Source organism: Varanus komodoensis, unplaced genomic scaffold (assembly GCF_004798865.1).
Source record: "Varanus komodoensis strain SLA01 unplaced genomic scaffold, ASM479886v1 scaffold23, whole genome shotgun sequence".
Lineage (NCBI taxonomy): Eukaryota > Metazoa > Chordata > Lepidosauria > Squamata > Varanidae > Varanus > Varanus komodoensis.
Genome location: NW_025335627.1, coordinates 15,092,539 through 15,110,462, shown reverse-complemented (window position 1 = coordinate 15,110,462; position 17,924 = coordinate 15,092,539). Strand labels below are relative to the sequence as shown.

The 17,924-nt window shown below is 43.3% G+C and overlaps 1 protein-coding gene across 8 annotated transcripts in view; it reads right to left on the bottom strand.

Annotated features, from left to right (window-relative positions):
• Nucleotides 1-17,924, bottom strand: part of ERBB4 (erb-b2 receptor tyrosine kinase 4) — a 935,345-nt gene that overhangs the window by 125,807 nt on the left and 791,614 nt on the right. The gene's annotated exons all lie outside the window — the stretch shown is intronic.

Below are 17,924 nucleotides of genomic sequence, written 5' to 3'. Positions count from 1 at the left end.
CCATCTAGTCTGTGCTTGTACTGCTTCTCCAAGGACTCAGTCATAAATCCTGGCAGTAATGCCAGGAACATAGGCATGCATGATAACGTGTATTCTGACTTCTGTCACTGAGCTGTGGGCTCATGAGGGCCACACCAAGGAAGGAGTCCATCTTTAATGTGGGCTAGAAATAATTTTAGATGGATGGAAGTTAATATGGTTTATTGCCAAAGAGATATCCCTAGGAACAGATGCAGAGTTGGCAACAGTATCATCTGCTCCTATGGAAGAGGCCTGGACATGCAGTCCCTGTGCTCCCCCATGTGAACGTAGGATGCCCTAGGTGTCTGCACCATTGCTTCCACTGCCGCCAGCGCCTGCTCCACCTGTTCTGGTTAAGGTCAGTAGGTTGCTGGGACAGGTGGAGGAATGGTTGGATGAGGCAGTGAGAGCAGTGAGGGTTGCTTTTGGACTGGGCTGATCGGGCCCCCCTTGAAGCCTGCTCATGGTGTGCTCAAATGCCAGGAACTAGACTGTGGTGTTTATGTTCGTGAGCACCAGTGTTTGCATCCACTCCATATTGGAAAACTCCTTGTAGTCTATTCTTCTACAAGTAACATATTCTCCTGACATTCTTGGTACATTTTGTCATACAGAAAAAAATATCTGTATCAAATTAGAAACCAAGGACTATCTATTACTCTTCTGCATATCTGTTGCTTACACAAGTCATTGTAAATCAGAATCAGAGTATTTTATACACACTTTGCAATCAAATAAATGACTGTGGAGTGGAATGGCATGAGAATGGAGTTCCAAATCAAAGCTGTAATTCTAATCTTACCAACTAACTTTCTCATTCATATCAAGAGCACTTGCACTTTGGGTTACTCTCACTTTAAGGTTCCTTTACGCTGATTAAGTGTCGTAATGGGATTCAGTTCCCAGTGGCAGTATTTGTAAGGCTTCTCACCATTCTTTCTCTCGACAATTAAAATGTTCAAATGTTGTCCGTGCAGAATACAAGTGGGATATCCAACAGAATGTTGCACTGTCTACCTAACATAAATGTTCCTGTTCAAGCTTCCAGCCAGGCAGGACACCTTTCTCCTGGATATCATAACCTGGAGAAACACAGTCAACACTCTCCCACACATGCACAAACGTCTCTTTCCATTTTCATCTTCTAAAGTGACTCTCAAAATTCTGTGGCTGCTGAGCATCTTTCTCAGGTTGAGGTACATGTGTGGGGATCCATATATGTGTTTGTCCCTGTACAATTTTAGTTATAAAGATTTTTTTAAAAAAAAATATGCAAACCTCTGGCATCTTCCATGCATGCTTGTATCACCTTTACTTTTTCTCAGTGCTCCATCTGTAACATTTGAATCAATTAAATAACTAAGTAAACAAACAAATTGGAAGGCATATAGTAGCAACTGAAACCTGCAACCAACATGCAGCATAATCCAATATTGGACTGGCTCTCTGCACAGAACTTAATGAATTTTGCATTCACTGCACTAATGCATTGACTCCATCTGGCCAAGTAAATATTTTTTGACTCAAAAATGGTCCCTTTGATGTGTAAACTTCAATTTCTAAACGAAAGTCAGGAATGCAAAGGGTTGGTGCTTTGAGTTTGGTGGCACCCATCACTATATACCAGAAATATGCAGCCTGTAGCCCCGAGATGCTCATGCGGTATCTCCCTGTGTGGCAGGAGCAGCACGGAGGCACGCATGCACATCCACATGCCACGTACATTCATACAACACTTGCTCACTCAACACTGGGCATACCCTGGATACATTCTACTATTTTAAAAACTTCAGTTTTAGACAGGGGTGAACAATTGGAGGTGTGTCCTCTTATGGGCACTGCCGCCAGCAGCCAGAACCTCTGATTCTTCCCTCACACCCACAGACTACTTCAACTCAGTCACAGTCACTTCCCACAGTTTTTCACACCTATCTGCTCAAAGCTAACATCATTCTTTTCCTTCTACCTCCAGAAAGAAAGTTGAAGGGGAGAAAGAAAAGAAGTAGTGTGTGTGTGTGTGTGTGGGGGGGATACTTTGTTCCTGCTCTGTGGTTCCTGCCATAAAATCGCCATTCCTAGGCTGTCCCCTGAGAGGCTTCTGTGGTACGAACTGCAAAGTCTTCCCATCTTTCTTTTCTTCTGGTGGGAGCTGATTCTTGGAAGGCTGCCAGAAACAGCTTGCTTCCCTGCTTAAAACAAAGATTATCCAAACATTTTATGTACTTATTTACATACTGCATTTATAGAGCCATCGCATAACATGGGACCCTTGGTGGCACAAAATAAATACAATATTAAAAGACAGTATGAAACTATACAGATGATTAAAATGTGAACACAGCCAAAAGGCTCGAAAGCCCCGCAGTTTGGTTTCATGTAGCATCTCTTTCCCTCCATGAAACAGGTTATTCCTTACTGGCTTTCAGCTCTAGATCAGCCCCATCAAGGCTGGACTGAGGGGCAGTCAAGTAATGACCCGAAGATAAGCACAGTGCTGCGTGACATCCTTCAGGCCCATGTGACTAGCTAGGACTGTCACCTCTACCATATACCAAGATGTCCAAAGGGGAGGGAAGGAGCAGGCATAGCTGGGTATCTCCTAGTCTCCTGCCCCTCAGGAACCATGTGGTTTTCCCTTGCTGTTGTTGCCTGTTCGTTTGACCACACTTCCTCCCAGAGCCGATGAGCAGCGGGAAAGATGGTGAGCAGGGGCTGCGGCCCACTGCTTGCTCATCAGCCCTCCCCTGGCCTGTGACTGGGGGGTAACAGCCCATTGTGCAGAAAACGGAGCGAGCACAGAAGGTGGGGTCCGCGCCTTAGGGCATCCAACCCCAACCCTAACCCCAAAGCTGAAGATGGCACTGGGGGAGGGGGGATTCTTTTTGTAGCCCAAAGCATGCGTTCTCTTCCTCTGCACTGTTGCAGCCAGCACTTTTCTCCTTTCAGGATCGCAGGTGCACTGGGCTGGTAAGAAAAGAGCTTGAAATGATGGGGCATGAAGCAGCAGATGCAGGACAGTTCAGGGCTCAGCCCTGGAATGGGTCCTGAACCTGAGGGCAAACAAAGGGGCGCCTCGGAAAAATTTTTCTTCAGAGCACCATGGAATAGACCTTTGAATTTGCATAACTGCAATAGTGGGATGGTAGCCAAAAATAAAGCTCACTCGACCATGCCCAAAGTTAGCCCCTTAACAATCAAATGCAGTAAGCAAACATGAAGGCTGCAGGACTCCCTCTTTCTCATGGGCACACATAAAGTGGCAAAAGCAGGTTAAGTTATTAAGGTAAATTACACCATCAGTGGTGAGTTGCTGGGTTTACCTGGATGGAGCAGTGCTGAACACCCCATCCATGGTCAAAGTAATTAGCTGGCATAATGAAGGCAGGGAGAGGGAGAGCACAGGAGACAGAAACATTGAACACCGGAGTGCTGTAACGTCAGCATTTTTGTTCTCCCAGGATGCGAGACACAAAGGCAGTGCTGAGCCTTCAGTAATCTTTACACATGGCTACCCATGAAGAGAATAATTAAGAAATGTCAGGGCTTCCCTGAGAAAATACTGGCAACCCTGAATGAACGAGCCCCAAGTTGTCTCCACATTTTGTTTGGTTTGGCTTTACAAAAACAGAATAGGCAATGATATACTTTAAAATAAAGCTGCTTTCTAGTTTTGTCATCTGTTAAAATTAAGTAGATTTTTGACAGTCAAAGGAAGAGAAATGTTAAAAATTAATTTGCACCAAGGGGTGCAGTGATGGCAAGCTTTGTATGGGCTAGTCTTGTGTCTAGCAGGAATTGCTTATTATCTCAAGATCATTCCCTCAGAGATATACATTTCCCATTGAGCGTTGTCCAGTAAACAGTTAAGCAGATTGAAGCTGCATTTATCTGGGAGTAAGTCCTGCTGAACTCAAGTAGCTTACTTTGAAGTAGACACATACTTCAAAGGACCATTTATTTAGATACACCAGTGCAGTGGGTTGTTTTGACTAGCTTTGAGGGAAATCTGTTCTGACAAAGGATCAATAAACAAGGAACACATATTGATGTATAAAAGATAGAGCAGGTGTTTGGGGCCTCTCAAATAACTAATGTACTTTCCCAATGCTCCTCAATTTCTTGACTGTGTCAGTTTTACCTGTGTTCATAAATCCATTTGATCCCATTTCTGTTGTGACTTGAAATATATATATTTAAAAACTGTAGAAAATGTGTATTTATATACTTATTTTTGAATGCATTTTCTCGCAAAATATTTCCAACAGTGAAATTTTAGACACGTCTATTCAGAAGTTAGGCCACTTGAGTTCAATTGGGCTTATATCCTAATAAATGTGTATAGGATTGCAGCTTGAACTTACTTTATCTCAAAGCACACATTTCTAAGTGTATTTATCCTAAAATATGTCTTTTATATACATTTTGATGCATTTTTTGAACTGAGAACTAAGTTGCAAAATTTGGAGAAGCACAAAATCCAATGGATAATTGTGTTCCAATTCACACATTAATCCAGGGAATGCATTAGGTACGTTTGCATTGGAATTTGCAAGGAAAGAATCCCTCAAGCATCCCTGCCACCTTCTTTGCCTATGCTCAGCAGTGATGTTGATGAGGATGAGGATGGTAGCACATTTTTTTTAAAGCACAATATTTTTGTACTTTCTCCTGTTCTATTCTGAATGATTTCTAGAAGGCTGACAGCACACGGAAGGAATGGAAGAATATCAACATTATTGTAATGATTACACTTTAGAAGAAGCTGACAGTGCTCTGTTGTTTAAGTGCCCCTCAATCTGAAGTAATTGATATGGCAGTATTGTTTTTGCATGATATAGTCACCCTGCAAGAAATGGTCAGGTACGTAACTAATGGCATGATCCAAAGAATCCTTGATAGGATCATAAAGGGCTGCCCATACCAACCAGAGTATCTTAAAATGTCTTCCAGAATAATTCTTCAGAAACCAAATTTTGGAGGCAGGTAATTTTCATTGACACACACTGGCATGCATGCACATCCACTCATGGGTGTGTGCACACACGGACAGGGAGGATTTTGAGAGAGAGAATTTTCATTCCCACTCTTCAGCTGGAAGCTCTCTGAATGACTAATACAAACCCTCAAGCATCTACACATGTATGAGTAAATAAAAAGGCCTTCACCTGCAGCAAATAGGGCATTAGGGTATATCTGGGAGGGAATGCCCAAGTCAGGGGACCACAAGCGAAAAGGCCACACTTGGAAAGACCACACTTCTCATCACCAAAGATGGGCTGAGGCAGTAGGAAAGCTCTCTGGATATGGTCTCACAATCAGGGCAGGCTAATGTGGCAGAAATCCCATGATGTCCAGTGGGCCTAACTTCCAGTAAGTGTGTTTAGGATTGCAGCCTGAGTTACCCAAGTTCTGAGCAAGTTAGGGTTTCAGAGATTAAAACCAGTACTTTGCATCATGCCTAGACAAGGGTCAGGAACAATACAGTGGTTTTAAAACTAAAGAAATAGGTTCTGTTCCAGTCCCAGTTAGCAGTATAACTGTATTTTATATGGTCTGTAATTCCTGAGCAGTTCTCAAAGGCAGCCTTACATACAGGGCCTTACAATATCCCAGGTGATTATCAGTCAATGGATAACTGTGACCAGCATATTGATCTCCAGGACAGGACTGCCACCTGGAAGTTTGAAGACAGGGCTGGATCTAATAGCCTCGGACTGCAAACCTGGGCAATCACTTGCATCTCAGGTCAGAAGTACCTAAATTTTGCCTGGGCTAAGGTTCATTTTCTCAGCACTCACCACCCCATTACTTATTTCAGATAATTCACTATGGGCGCATTCCAGGAAGAAGGCCTGGCCTCCCTGCTGCACATACTGAGTTTACTCCTTAGGTCTGTGTGTCATGGCTTGTGGTAAGTCCAAAATATTAAATAAGAATTGCCATACGGTATCCAAATCCTTATCTGTCCTAGATAGATGGAGAACAATATGAGGGACAAGTATATGAAATGGTGACTGAAGATTGGTGCATTGGTCAAGCATTCCAGATGGTTTTCCTATGGAAGATATTTCTGCCCCCATAGTATTATGTTATCCTATTTATATCCTGTCTTCTTTTCTTGCAAGGAACTCAGCAAACAATGACAGTCAATGTGTTAATCCAGTTCACCTACCTCACGCTGCCCTTGCCTGTTGTCCTGGTAGCAAGAACATTGTAACAGAAACAATTGCTACATTTTGAGATGCATGGTATTGTGCAAATATCACCTAGTGAAGCTCTTCAGCCAATTAATTTCCTTTTCTTTATACTCAGATATGGGAGAAATAATGTTAAATATTTGGCATTTGCTTCTTTATTTTCATCTTTAGAGACTTTAAAAAGAGGTGAAGAAATTTTCCTCTGGAAAATTGGTAATATTTCCAGCACTGAATGAAGCATTGCTGAAGTTATCTGCTGCATTACAATCCTGACTGCCCTGCCATATTTTCTGTCTATAACTGCAGAAAGCTCAGGTTCTTGGGAAGGGGAGAACAAAACACGGTGCATAGGAAACATCGTGTGCATTAAGCTATTTTCAAACTTTGTTTTATTCTGTTTCATACCGAGACCAGCAGTTTCAGACAGGCTTCTGAGTGGAAAGTTCAAAGTGTATAACAGAGTGGATCTGAATGCAAAACTAACCTTATCCTCTCCCAGATTTTAGCATGGCTTCCCTTTGAGCAAATTTAATATTGATGCATATGCCTCCCTGGCTTACAATTTTAGAAGCTAACAAACCTCTTTCTAAAACATGAGAGCTAGAGTAGTGCAGCACCTAAAGGAGGTAACTATAACTTAAGAAATCCCTAGTTGGAATCTGCCTTAAACTTACCAGAATTTAATAAGCAAGCCCCTTTCTTTCATCCTCCTACCTCTCCATCTGTATTATGGAGTCATACCAGTGCTGAGTTAAAGTGTTCAACCCAATGAGTCCTTAGGCTTGATGATATGTTCTAGTTCCTTCTTTGTTGTCTTCTTTGCATTTTGTGGCTGCACATTTCTTTCACAGTGTCAATTTCTTCATTCTTAACAGTATACTTGTACATTTCTTCTGTAAACATGATTTTTGTTGCATAGTATCTAAAATTTTTACTTAAAACTTATTTTAATTGCTAAATTAATGTATTAATTAGGATTTTAAAATTTTTAGCCGAGAATGCACCGGGGGTTTTTAAATGTTGTTGTTGTTTTTTTAAATTGTTATATTATTATTATTTATGTATGTTTTTATGTATTCTTTGTGAGCTGCCCTGAGGCTTTGTTGCAATGGGGGCGGCATAGAAATGTTTTAAATAAATAAATAAATAAATAAAATGACCTCACCAACTTCAAATTCATAGAATTTTCTCAGCCTCAGAAGTAACTAATATTCTCCCATTCTTTTCACAGAGAGCAAAAGGCTCTGCTGAAGAGGTGGAATACTCATCCCAGTTAGTTGATATTGATTCACTGTACATGGTTCTGGTTGTTGCTGCTGCTGTTTTTAAATAAGAATTGCAATATGAAATATGAAATATTCTGATTGTTCATAAGGCATTGTATAAATGCCAAGTATTATTACTAACAAATAATTCCAACTTAAATGTCTTTGCCTCTGACCATGGTGTGCCTAAAGCAAGAAAATCTGGACTGAAAAGAATTGCAGGCAGGCACGCCTACTGAAACAGCAGATGGAAAACATGCTTACACTACGACTTTTCCTCTTGGAAAATACCTGCACTCCTCCTCCTCATAATATATAATATAATATAATATAATATAATATAATATAATATAATATAGGCTTCTTGAATACAGGATAAAATTGGCTGTCAAATAGTGTGCTGTAAGTTTTAACTGACCCCAGGTAGTGTTTTGCCCTTGTAGGAAAAAAGAATAGGGCATGTCAAACATCTGAATAGATAAGATGGGCGTGGCTTAATAAAGTTACTTAAACACAATCTTAATATTAGACCTAGAAAGTAATTCCATTGCACTGATTTTGGTTGCAGTAGAGCATTTGGCTGCTGGGAGCACAACAGAGCTCCCACTCACATTGCACTCACTTGGTGCATCAGGATAATGGAGGATTTCTGTGGACAGTGCTCAGATGGCTACTGGGTGTCCCCCGGCTCATGAGAGAAAGGTCTGGAGGTAACCTGGCTCCTAGAACCAACATGGGTCTCCACCCCGATACTCCTCCTGTCACCGAAACCCATTTTCTCCCTCCCTCCCTCCCTCCCCCCCTTCAAGCAAAATCAAGCAAAATGCTCAAAAAGGCAAATCTCCTAAGATGCTGAAAAAATAGCATTGGCTATTTCTCAAAGCACTCCACTTTTCTGTTTTTATACCAAATGCACTTTGGCTAAAACACCTGGGCATATGCAGCAGTAGCAATGAACTTCTTCAAGAGAGGCTGCAACACATGCCCTTTTAAAGTGACAGAGAGTTGTCAGTCTTTCAAGAAAGTGTTGATTACTTCCCGGATCCTCAGGCCAGATACTTTAGCTGTAATCAGCCAAACTAGCATAGTAGCCATGGTACCTTATCCTGCTTGTATTATGCCTTGCACAAGTGCACCTAAGAATGCGTTGTCAGTACATGGAAGAAAACATCCTTGAACGGGAACACATTTTGCAGGTTGGAATTTCAGTGACTCTCAACTCTGGAGTGTTTTCTGCATCACAGCTCAGTTTCAACAAATCAATTGTCTGCTTGGCTGTCTCATCAGTGATATCTCAGGAAGGTGCAATCTCTAAAAAAAAGACCTCTCACTCATTCAAAGTCATCCAGACTGCTGATTGTTAATTTTGATCTTTTAAATGTTCAGGCAGTTGTGTATTCTTTCAAGTGTGGGGTCTTTGCAAAACAGCACATGCATCAACAGGTATTCTTTCCTTTCTTTTCTTTCTTAGGTGACAGCTTTCTAACAATTAAATCTTGGGTTTGGGGAGGTGGGGTGGAGTATATTATAGAAAATAAACCATGCAGGAAGAATATTAAAAGGAACGGCTAAGACACCATTTTGGAAGTGACCATATAGCTTTGCTAACACATACATGAATGCACATACATTCAGTATGTGGGGGGGGGGGGTATTGGAAGGACACCTTTGCACCAGGAGCCAGGTCATCAACATCTAATACACAGTCCTTACCTGGAAAAGGCAGGGAGGAGGGTGATACATGATTGCAGAAGATGGCGCCTGTGCCCATGATGTCAGGACTGTAAGAAGAGCCATGTTGAATCAGCTTCCACGGGAGGTGGTTGAGGCCCCAGCAGTGAGTGTGTTCAAGGATAGGCTGGACTTGCACATGGTAGGCATGTCATGAGTGGAGCCAGCTGGAGCTGGGGGTCAGACTAGATGGCCTGGGAGAGCCCTTCCGACTTGCTCTGTTTCTATGTTTCTAGGCCAAAGGTCTATCTAGTCTACCATTCTGTTCACACAGTGGCCAACCAACTTCTGCCAGATGTTACAAGTCAGAAATTGAAGACACCCTGGTTTTAAGCATCTAAAGGGTGTTGCACATTAAAACCAGTAGCTCAGGAACTAAGCCAGATTTTGGGTTCTAATGCTCCTGGTTTTAATGTATAACACCCTCGAGCTTGGCTGCTGCTTGTTCTTCTTAGTGCTGTTTGCAGCACATTATAACCATCTGTTTTATTTTTATTTTGGAATGAAGTGATACTTTTTTCTTTCAAGATGTTCCAGGTACAATAGTAGAGCACAGCATATCAATGAACAAATATTTCTCCCTGTTTCCTAGTAGGTATGACAAATGCAGTACTCAGTGGCCACCGGCTGTTGCGGGGAAAGTGGGGGGAAAGTGGAATTGTATATCCACTGCATATGCTGAAGGGCACAGTTGACTAACGAGAACCCTAAAAAGGAACAATTTCATGCTGCAGCTGGTCATTCCCATTTGTTGCTGCTGTTGTTAACAAAGGCAACAATGACAACAATGCTCAAATGAGGAGGCAAGCCACTGCTGTGCCCAGTACTATCCAAGTGCCCTATCAGCAGGTGAGGCTATGAGAGTGAAAAATGCAAGAATAGCACTTGTAGATATGTGTCATTATTCTCTTTTGAGAAGCACCCAAGTTGCTGAAACAAAACTCTGAATGTCTCAATGAAATGTGCTAGTTTATCAGCTTGATTGCCCAGTTTGTCCAAGTAGAAAAACAGAAGCCTGGTCCTGCAGTCATTAGCCTCCCCTCCCCCTCCCGTGCACATTTCCCTGCCCTACAGGCAGGCTGCAGTTGGTGGCAAATGGAGCGAGATGGCAGGGAAGGGTTCTGCAGCTCCTGCCCTGTGCCCCCCCCCCCCGCCCCCGGTGGAGGCAGAGCCCTGTGCTGGTGGCCGACCTGCTGGCATGGGAAACGGCAGCACAGTGAGTGTCGAGCAGCCGAGGGCCGGGGTTTTTCCCAGTTGGGCTGCTGGGCCTCTTTGTTATTTATTGACTGCACTTAAATGCTGCACCTCTTAGCCAAAGGCTCTCTGGGTGCCTTATAGAGACAACAGTAAAATGCTAATTAAACACACCAATTTAAGCAATAAAGTAGCAGAACAATAAAAGTATAAAACAGTTAAAAATAGAATAACAATAAGATTAAGCAACTGATAATACAAATATTTTAATAAATAGAAAACCATTTAAATAGATAATCATTATTTGGTGACTAAACTTTTAGCATGGTGGTGGCAGCAATAAACTGTTATAAACACCAGCTCACTCACTAAAATGATTACAAAATAGAAATGTCTTCAGTTGGCATATGAAGGAAAAGAGTGAAGACACCTAGCGAATTTCTTTGGAAAGTAAATTACAATAGTGGGGCGCTACTACAGAGAAGGCCCTTCTCCTGGCCATCTCAACCCTCACTTCATCAGGGGAATGAACACAGAGGTGGGCCTCTGATGGGGACCTTAGTGATTGGACAGGAACCTATTAAGATAGGTGTTCCCACAGATATTCTGGCCCCAAGTTGTTTATCTTATCTTATCTATCTATTATTAGATTTATATTTCACTAATTAGTAGTCTAGCAGGTGGATTACAAACACACAGAATCAAAACAATAAGTTCCAATAACAGTAAGACATTGGACAAAATATAACAATCAACCAAAAATAAACGCTATCATAAACGTAAACCATGACTATACAAGTTACAATATAGTATCAGCTGAGCGTTTAAATGGCAATCTGAGAATTAAAACGAATTAAAAGTCTAAAACATTCTAGAATTTAATGCCAAGTTTAAATTTATGATATATACAAAATTAAAATCAGATCTTAAAGTATCTGGAAAATAATATCATTTTTGCCCCGCACCAGTAAGATTGTAAAGAAGCTACTGTTGGGGGCTATTCCAAAAATGGGGCACCTCTCTTCTGTTGGTGTGATGTGAGCACACAGACTTGCTCGGACCAGCAGTCGTGCCACCCTATTTTGTATCACTTGAGCTTCTGGACTGTCCTCAGGGGCAGCCCCACCTAAAGCACATTACAACAGTTCAGTCAAGAGGTTGCCAAAGCATGGGTGACTGTGGCAAGCCTCTGCCTGCCCAGGAGGGCTGAAGTTGGTGAATTAGTCGCAGCTGACAGAAGGTGCTCCTGGCCACAGGGTCCAACTCAGACTTAAGCGATAGCAACTCAAGGTGGCATGCAAATTCATCACAGTGGGCTTCCAGTGGTTTGAACAACTCTCCTTTTGGGTCCCACATCACACAGAAAAGCTCCACTGGTTGACACAGTGAGGATTGGTGGCTATAAAGTGCCTCCTTGCCCCTTTCACCACCACAGAATAGGCTCAGTAATGAGCACTAGGCTGTGTTTGGCCAGATCCGTTCTGAGTTCTCCTCCACCTGAACTCTAGACATCTCCCCTCTTGCTTCATTGCCCTCAGTTCTGGTGTGTACCAAGGAGCTAGTTGGGGTGTGTGGGGGAAGAAGGAGCTAGCAGGGGATCATGTCATCCACCCTGACCATCTCCATACTCCACAGAGCAACCGGACCTTTGACAGGGACACCTACCAGGCCAGTCAGAAAATTCCCCAGAGTCTTCTGGAATCCATCCAGATCCATCAATCTCTGAGGGGTGGGAGACTATCTAAATGGGTCTCCTGCCCATGCAGAGGGGAAAAGGGGCCAAGAGACCAAACCTCAAGAGGAAATGTTTGTCCATGACAAAGGGATAGATGTAAGCCCCCCAATTATCAGATCACCATCCTCCTGCCCAGTCAAGAAAAGCAGGTCCAGAGTGTGACCTTTAATATGTGTTGGGCCGATGACATATTGAGGCAACCCCATGGTTCTCATGGCTGCCATGAAGTCCTGAGCTGACCTGGAGAAGGTGGCCTCGGCATGGAAGTTGAGCTGCCACAGGAGTTCTCAACACCACGTCAGAAGTAATCACCATCAGGAAGCTGCTGGCCAGTGGGGAGGTGGTCCATCAGCAGAACCCCTAATCTCTCTCAACTGCCCAGTGCAAGGTAACGACACTCAAGGTCCACACTTGAGTGGACAGGAAGCCTCGAGAGGGAGATGGAATCCCTGAACCATGGCCACACCCTCCCTGGCTCTCAAGATGATGTTGCTGCACTGAGTACCCCTGAGGACAAAGCAGGGAGAGAGTAACACCTCCTACCTCATCCACCCAGGTCTCAGTTATGCAGGCTAGGGCAGCCCCCTCATCCATGATTCAATAAGGGAGGTCTTGAGGGTGGACTGCCACAGTTGCCAAGAATTTCTGGCCGGGGGAAAGACCAGAATAGGGGATACCTGTAAGGCATCTATCCCCTCTTCTCCTCCTGTTGAGCCTCAGGAGCCTGAGAGCCTGAGATGGCCCCTTGTGTGCAAACAAGAGCAGGCAGTGACAAGCAGGAAACACCCATCCTGCTAGGAATACTCTTCATGAACTGGATTTATCGTAAGGGCTGTTGTACAGGACCGTGTACAATGGAAGGGAAAAACGTAAGTCTGTGTGAGAGGAGGAGGGGAAGTCATATTTAATAGAGCTATAAAATTCTGCCCGACTCAGATCAAATGCTCTGTCATTACTGTCAGGCAAAATTATGGCAAATCAGTATTAAAGGTGAGGAGGGGGTAGTCTATAATGCCGCTTCTCATATTGATTGGTGAAAACAATCCAAATGCATCTACCTGGCTTTTTCTTTAATACATCAAAGCTGTTGCCAGTAATGCTGAATGTTGGTATGTGCATATGCACGTGTGTGCTCAGTTTCATTTTTCTCCCGTTTGCCAGAGGTATGTCCTTTCAAACACATTCATTATTGTGACAACAAGTTGAATCTGCAATTCCCCATCTGCCTAAATTACATTAACCTTCATGCAACCTCATAATGTCATTGGTGGGCTTTGTCTGAAATTTAAAACAGGGCTAATATAAATTTGCGCTTGGAGGAGGGAGAACACCATATTGTTCCTTCCACACAAAACAAAGCCTTTCCTGTGCAAGTGGATATCAATAACAGGGTCTTAATTAAAGCACCAGATAAGATTTTCCATCTGTAATTACAAGAGCATCCATTTGCCAAGTGTTCATCTAGCTGGGAGGTTTACACTGGCGGGTCCCATATCTGAGAAGAGGGTCCCAACACTACTGAACACTCCGTGGGGGTATCTTTTTAGTATTATGCTATTGAAATCTACCCTCCAGGTGCTCTCTGGTAAAATCCAGAACCTTCTAAAGTAAATGTCAAAACTCCAATGGATATTAATAGGGATCTGGATTGACCTTTTGGGTTTTAGAAAATGCGGTGCCCGTCTTTTGCCCTATGATTAAGCATCTCAGCAAAGGCTCTCTCCAGTTCTCGGAGTTCCCTCGGGAGGAACATATTCCATGCAGCCTGCTGAGGAAGGAGCTGCTTTGCACATGTCTCCAAAAACATCATGATGCACTGGGTGGTGACACGGGTGGTGGTGACACGGGGTGGTGACTCGGGGTGCACCTGTGGAGTGTATAAGGGCAGCTCTGCCCCATGTCCATGTCTTTGTTCTTATGGGGCGACAGCCTCCCCATCCTGCAGGCTTCATGTGGTTGCTTTGCGTAGGGGCAGGGCAGGGATGCATTAACTGACTCAAATGGCCACTGGAAGATGGAATCTTGTGCCTGCCCTGCCCTGGTCCACAGAGGGGCTGTTATAGGGGGAACTGGACTGGGTGACCCTCATTAAATAGGCTGGTTGTAATGGCAGCAGGGGACAGTGTTACCTGGGACAGTGTTCAGCAGGTAAGTGTTGCTGAGCACCCCAAGGCACTCCTTTGGAGTGTGAGACCCAGGGGGAGGGATACCTTCAGGGCCCAGGAAAAGCGCCAACATCTCAGGGTAAGAGGATGAACCGACTATTCTCTACTTGACTTCAGAGCTTCTGCCCTTAGCCTTGCCTCATGTGCTCCATGAACTGTAGGGACAAACAGACTTTTGCCCTTATCACAATGATGGCAAACATTCTTCATGACCAGGAAGACCTGAACTCTAGTCCCTACTCTGCCATGAGACTCTGTAAGTGACTTTGGACAAGTCATTGATTCTCATCCAACCTACCATACAGGGCGGCTGTGAGGATAACATGGAGAGAAGGCTCCACCGTGGCTTCCCTGCAGGATGCAAATGTAATGGTCACTCAGTGCCACTGGCCTGCATGCTTCACCCCCAAGTCTCATGGTCCAAGATCCTGACTATTTGGCAACATTACAGGGGGGAAAGCCAACCAGAATGATCAAGTGGGTGGCACGACTCCTCTATGAAGAAAGATTTGGGGAGTTTAAGATTAGAAAATTGTGAGTAAAGGGAGCAATGACTGAGATGAGATATGTGACAACCTCAGTCAAAGAGGGTATCATCAATTTGCATTACCACTTTACGGTGAAATAAATAACCTTCCTTTTTGCCTTGCTACCACCCTAAAGTCTATAACAACCAACTCTGAGGGGGGAAAGAGTTTCAGGCTGGAGTATATTTTACATAGAACACTGAGCAGAATCAGCTCTCGCGTGGAACTAGGGGAGGTGGCACTCCATTGCCCACTCTGGAGAGGAGTGCCTGTTGACATTTGTTCCTCATTCTTTTTTGTTTTTTAAAGTTGAGGAGGACATGCTTTTGGAGGAGGGCTAAAACAAAAGTGGTTATTCTCACCCTAATAATCCAGTTCCTGGTTTGCAGAGGTTTCTGATCTAGCAATATTACACCAAAGATCTGTCACAATTGCAGAAGTTCTCTGAACTTCATTCTTGATATCCAGAGGCATTTTCATACATTTCTTTTTTGCTTTCTGTTTCCTCTTACTTCTTCCTGCCTCCATTTGCTGCTTTCTTATTTCCTGTTTAATTTGTAGCAGACAGAGAGAATAGACCCATGCATTCCTGAATGGACAGGGGCAAGAAGCCAAGTGGGAGGAAGGGGAGGGACGGGTCAAGAGTGGCAAAGGCTCTCAATCAAATGCATCATAAGAAACACCTGGTGGTTATAGTTATGCACAGCAGAAGGCATGGTGCCAAAATATGTTTGATGGTTTTATTCTGAAACAAGTAAATTTTGTTTTCTTAAAAAAAAAAAGAAAGCCCTGCAATATTGGAATGATTAGCTAATCTTTTAACAACCCGCTCCAGAGGATGATGAATTCAGGAAAGGGGATTGCTGGGCGTGCTGTAATAGATACAGTCACCTCAAATCACTTCATCCATGATTCTATTAGTCCCCGGCTATCTGAAATGGTCATTGCCAGCATACATCAGGAAAAAAATGTTACATTTGCTGTACCTTTTATCTTAATAGCCTACTGTCACACCATATTTAACATTTTAAAATTAGATTTGCTGTGACAGCTGCCTTTTTATACTATCTTGTAAAGTTAACTTCTAAGAATGCATCACAGGTTCCTTAAATGGGCTGCCTTTAGCTCAGTTTGGTCCAATCTATCATTCCTGGCTTCTGAGGCAATTTCTTACTGGCAGTCATCTGAAGGAGGCTAGAAGGTGATTAAGGTAACTGGACTGTAAAGACCAGATCTGAGAGATCTAAGCACGGGCGCTTGTGTGCCCACTTAAAAGATTTACTGTGCCAGCTGTCCCCTAAGTGGAAGGACAGAAAGAGTAGACAGCTGTGCCCATCCAGTCGGTGCTTAGGACCAAGATGACATGCAGCACAACCTTAGACGAGTTGCAGAGATTAGGAGAGTATTCCACATACATATAGTTACAAAAGTCCATGATCAACACACTAGGGTTCTAATTTTAAATTTGCAACAGGGCAAAACTCTGCCAGGGAGTGAGTGATTTGGAATACAGAAGTTACCGTGTTTGTGGACACGTGACTGTGTGCTTAACCAGTTCCCCCACTGTGAAATTATGAACATGCCTCCAAGGTTTTCCCCACCCCATGCTTTAACGACACTTAGAATACTGTATGCAATTCTGGGCAGAGTGCCTGAAAAGGATATCGTGAAACAGGAAATACTGAGGAAAAGAGCAATTATAATGATCAAGGGGAAGGAGGAGATCCTTGTGAGTAAAGGTTAGAACACCTGGCTGTGTTTAGCTTACAAAAAGGGTGAGTAGGGGAGGCATGACAGAGGTGTTCCAACTTATGCATGACATTTGGACAGGGAGACATTTTCTCCCTTTCGTAAATACTAGAATGTGGAGTCACCCCATGAAGCTGCTGTATCCAAACACTGTTCCTATGCCTCCACTGAACCACCGCAAGAGCCACAGGAAGCTAGCACTTCCTAGAGCAGCCCCAGAAACAAGACCTTTCTGGCAATTTTAGGAGGCTCCCACTGTGCCGTAAGTGGATCCTGCTGGTGCACAGGCAGCACTGCATACTGCTCCAAAGCCTCAGTCCTGTACTTATTAATCTGGGTATAAACCCCACTGACCCCAAAAGCAGACATGCTATTTCTGAGCAGATATATAAAATATTGAACTGCGCAGGGGCCCAACTCAAAGCATTTTCCAGAAACAGCTTCTGCTGGAACTGTTACTTTTAGCTTAACCTTAACCCTTCGGTGAACTTGAAGTAGCTACATGGATCCCAGTCTATCTGCTTATGGCATAGCTGTTTCGTTTTCCTCTTAAACAGCCACACAGACCTCTCAGAATACAGCAATATTAATTTTTAGTACTGTTACTGTACAACTTTTCTTTTATGCTAGTGTACTCTTTATTTTAAATAGACAAACCATGGGGGGATAAGGCTGGATAAGTGACAGTTTCAGTGTCACTATTGCATAGGATAATTGTACAAAAGTCAAAAATAAAATAAAATGAAATGAAATAAAAAGTAAAGTTGAAATAGATAGGTTTGTATTGTGTCATGAGCATGTGTTACTCCAAAATGCAGGTGCAATATCTATTTACCATTATTCCTGGGAAGGCAAGGTCCTTTAAAAAAACAAACAAACCTAAGCAAACCCTCCACCCCCATTGGTGCTTTTCCAATTCCGGTCCGGCTGCTGCTGCTGCTGCTGCTTCTGTTCAAAAAGCACTGTTTTCTCTTTGAAGGTAGCTGACATACATTTTTCATCTGAAGTCTGGCTACTGATGCTTTCTAAAGTATATGGGCCACTGACTTCCTAACTTGGAGCACCAAGCATTGATGCAATCTCCTGTACAAGACCTACTGAAATACATGGGGAAAGCAAAAGGACACTACTGTGTTCTTGCACTGCCCCAAATCATTTCAGCTTGTGCAGGATACATTGCTGCTGGATCCTGCTACTTGCTTTCCGTTATGGGAGACTCTCTAAATTAGCCAGAATGCTTGTTGCTGTTACTTGTTTGACTGTGTCTCGATAGGCCTCTGATGCATGATTTATGGCCTCATTTTATCCTCTGAGTATCCTTTAAATCAGGGGTCTCAAAC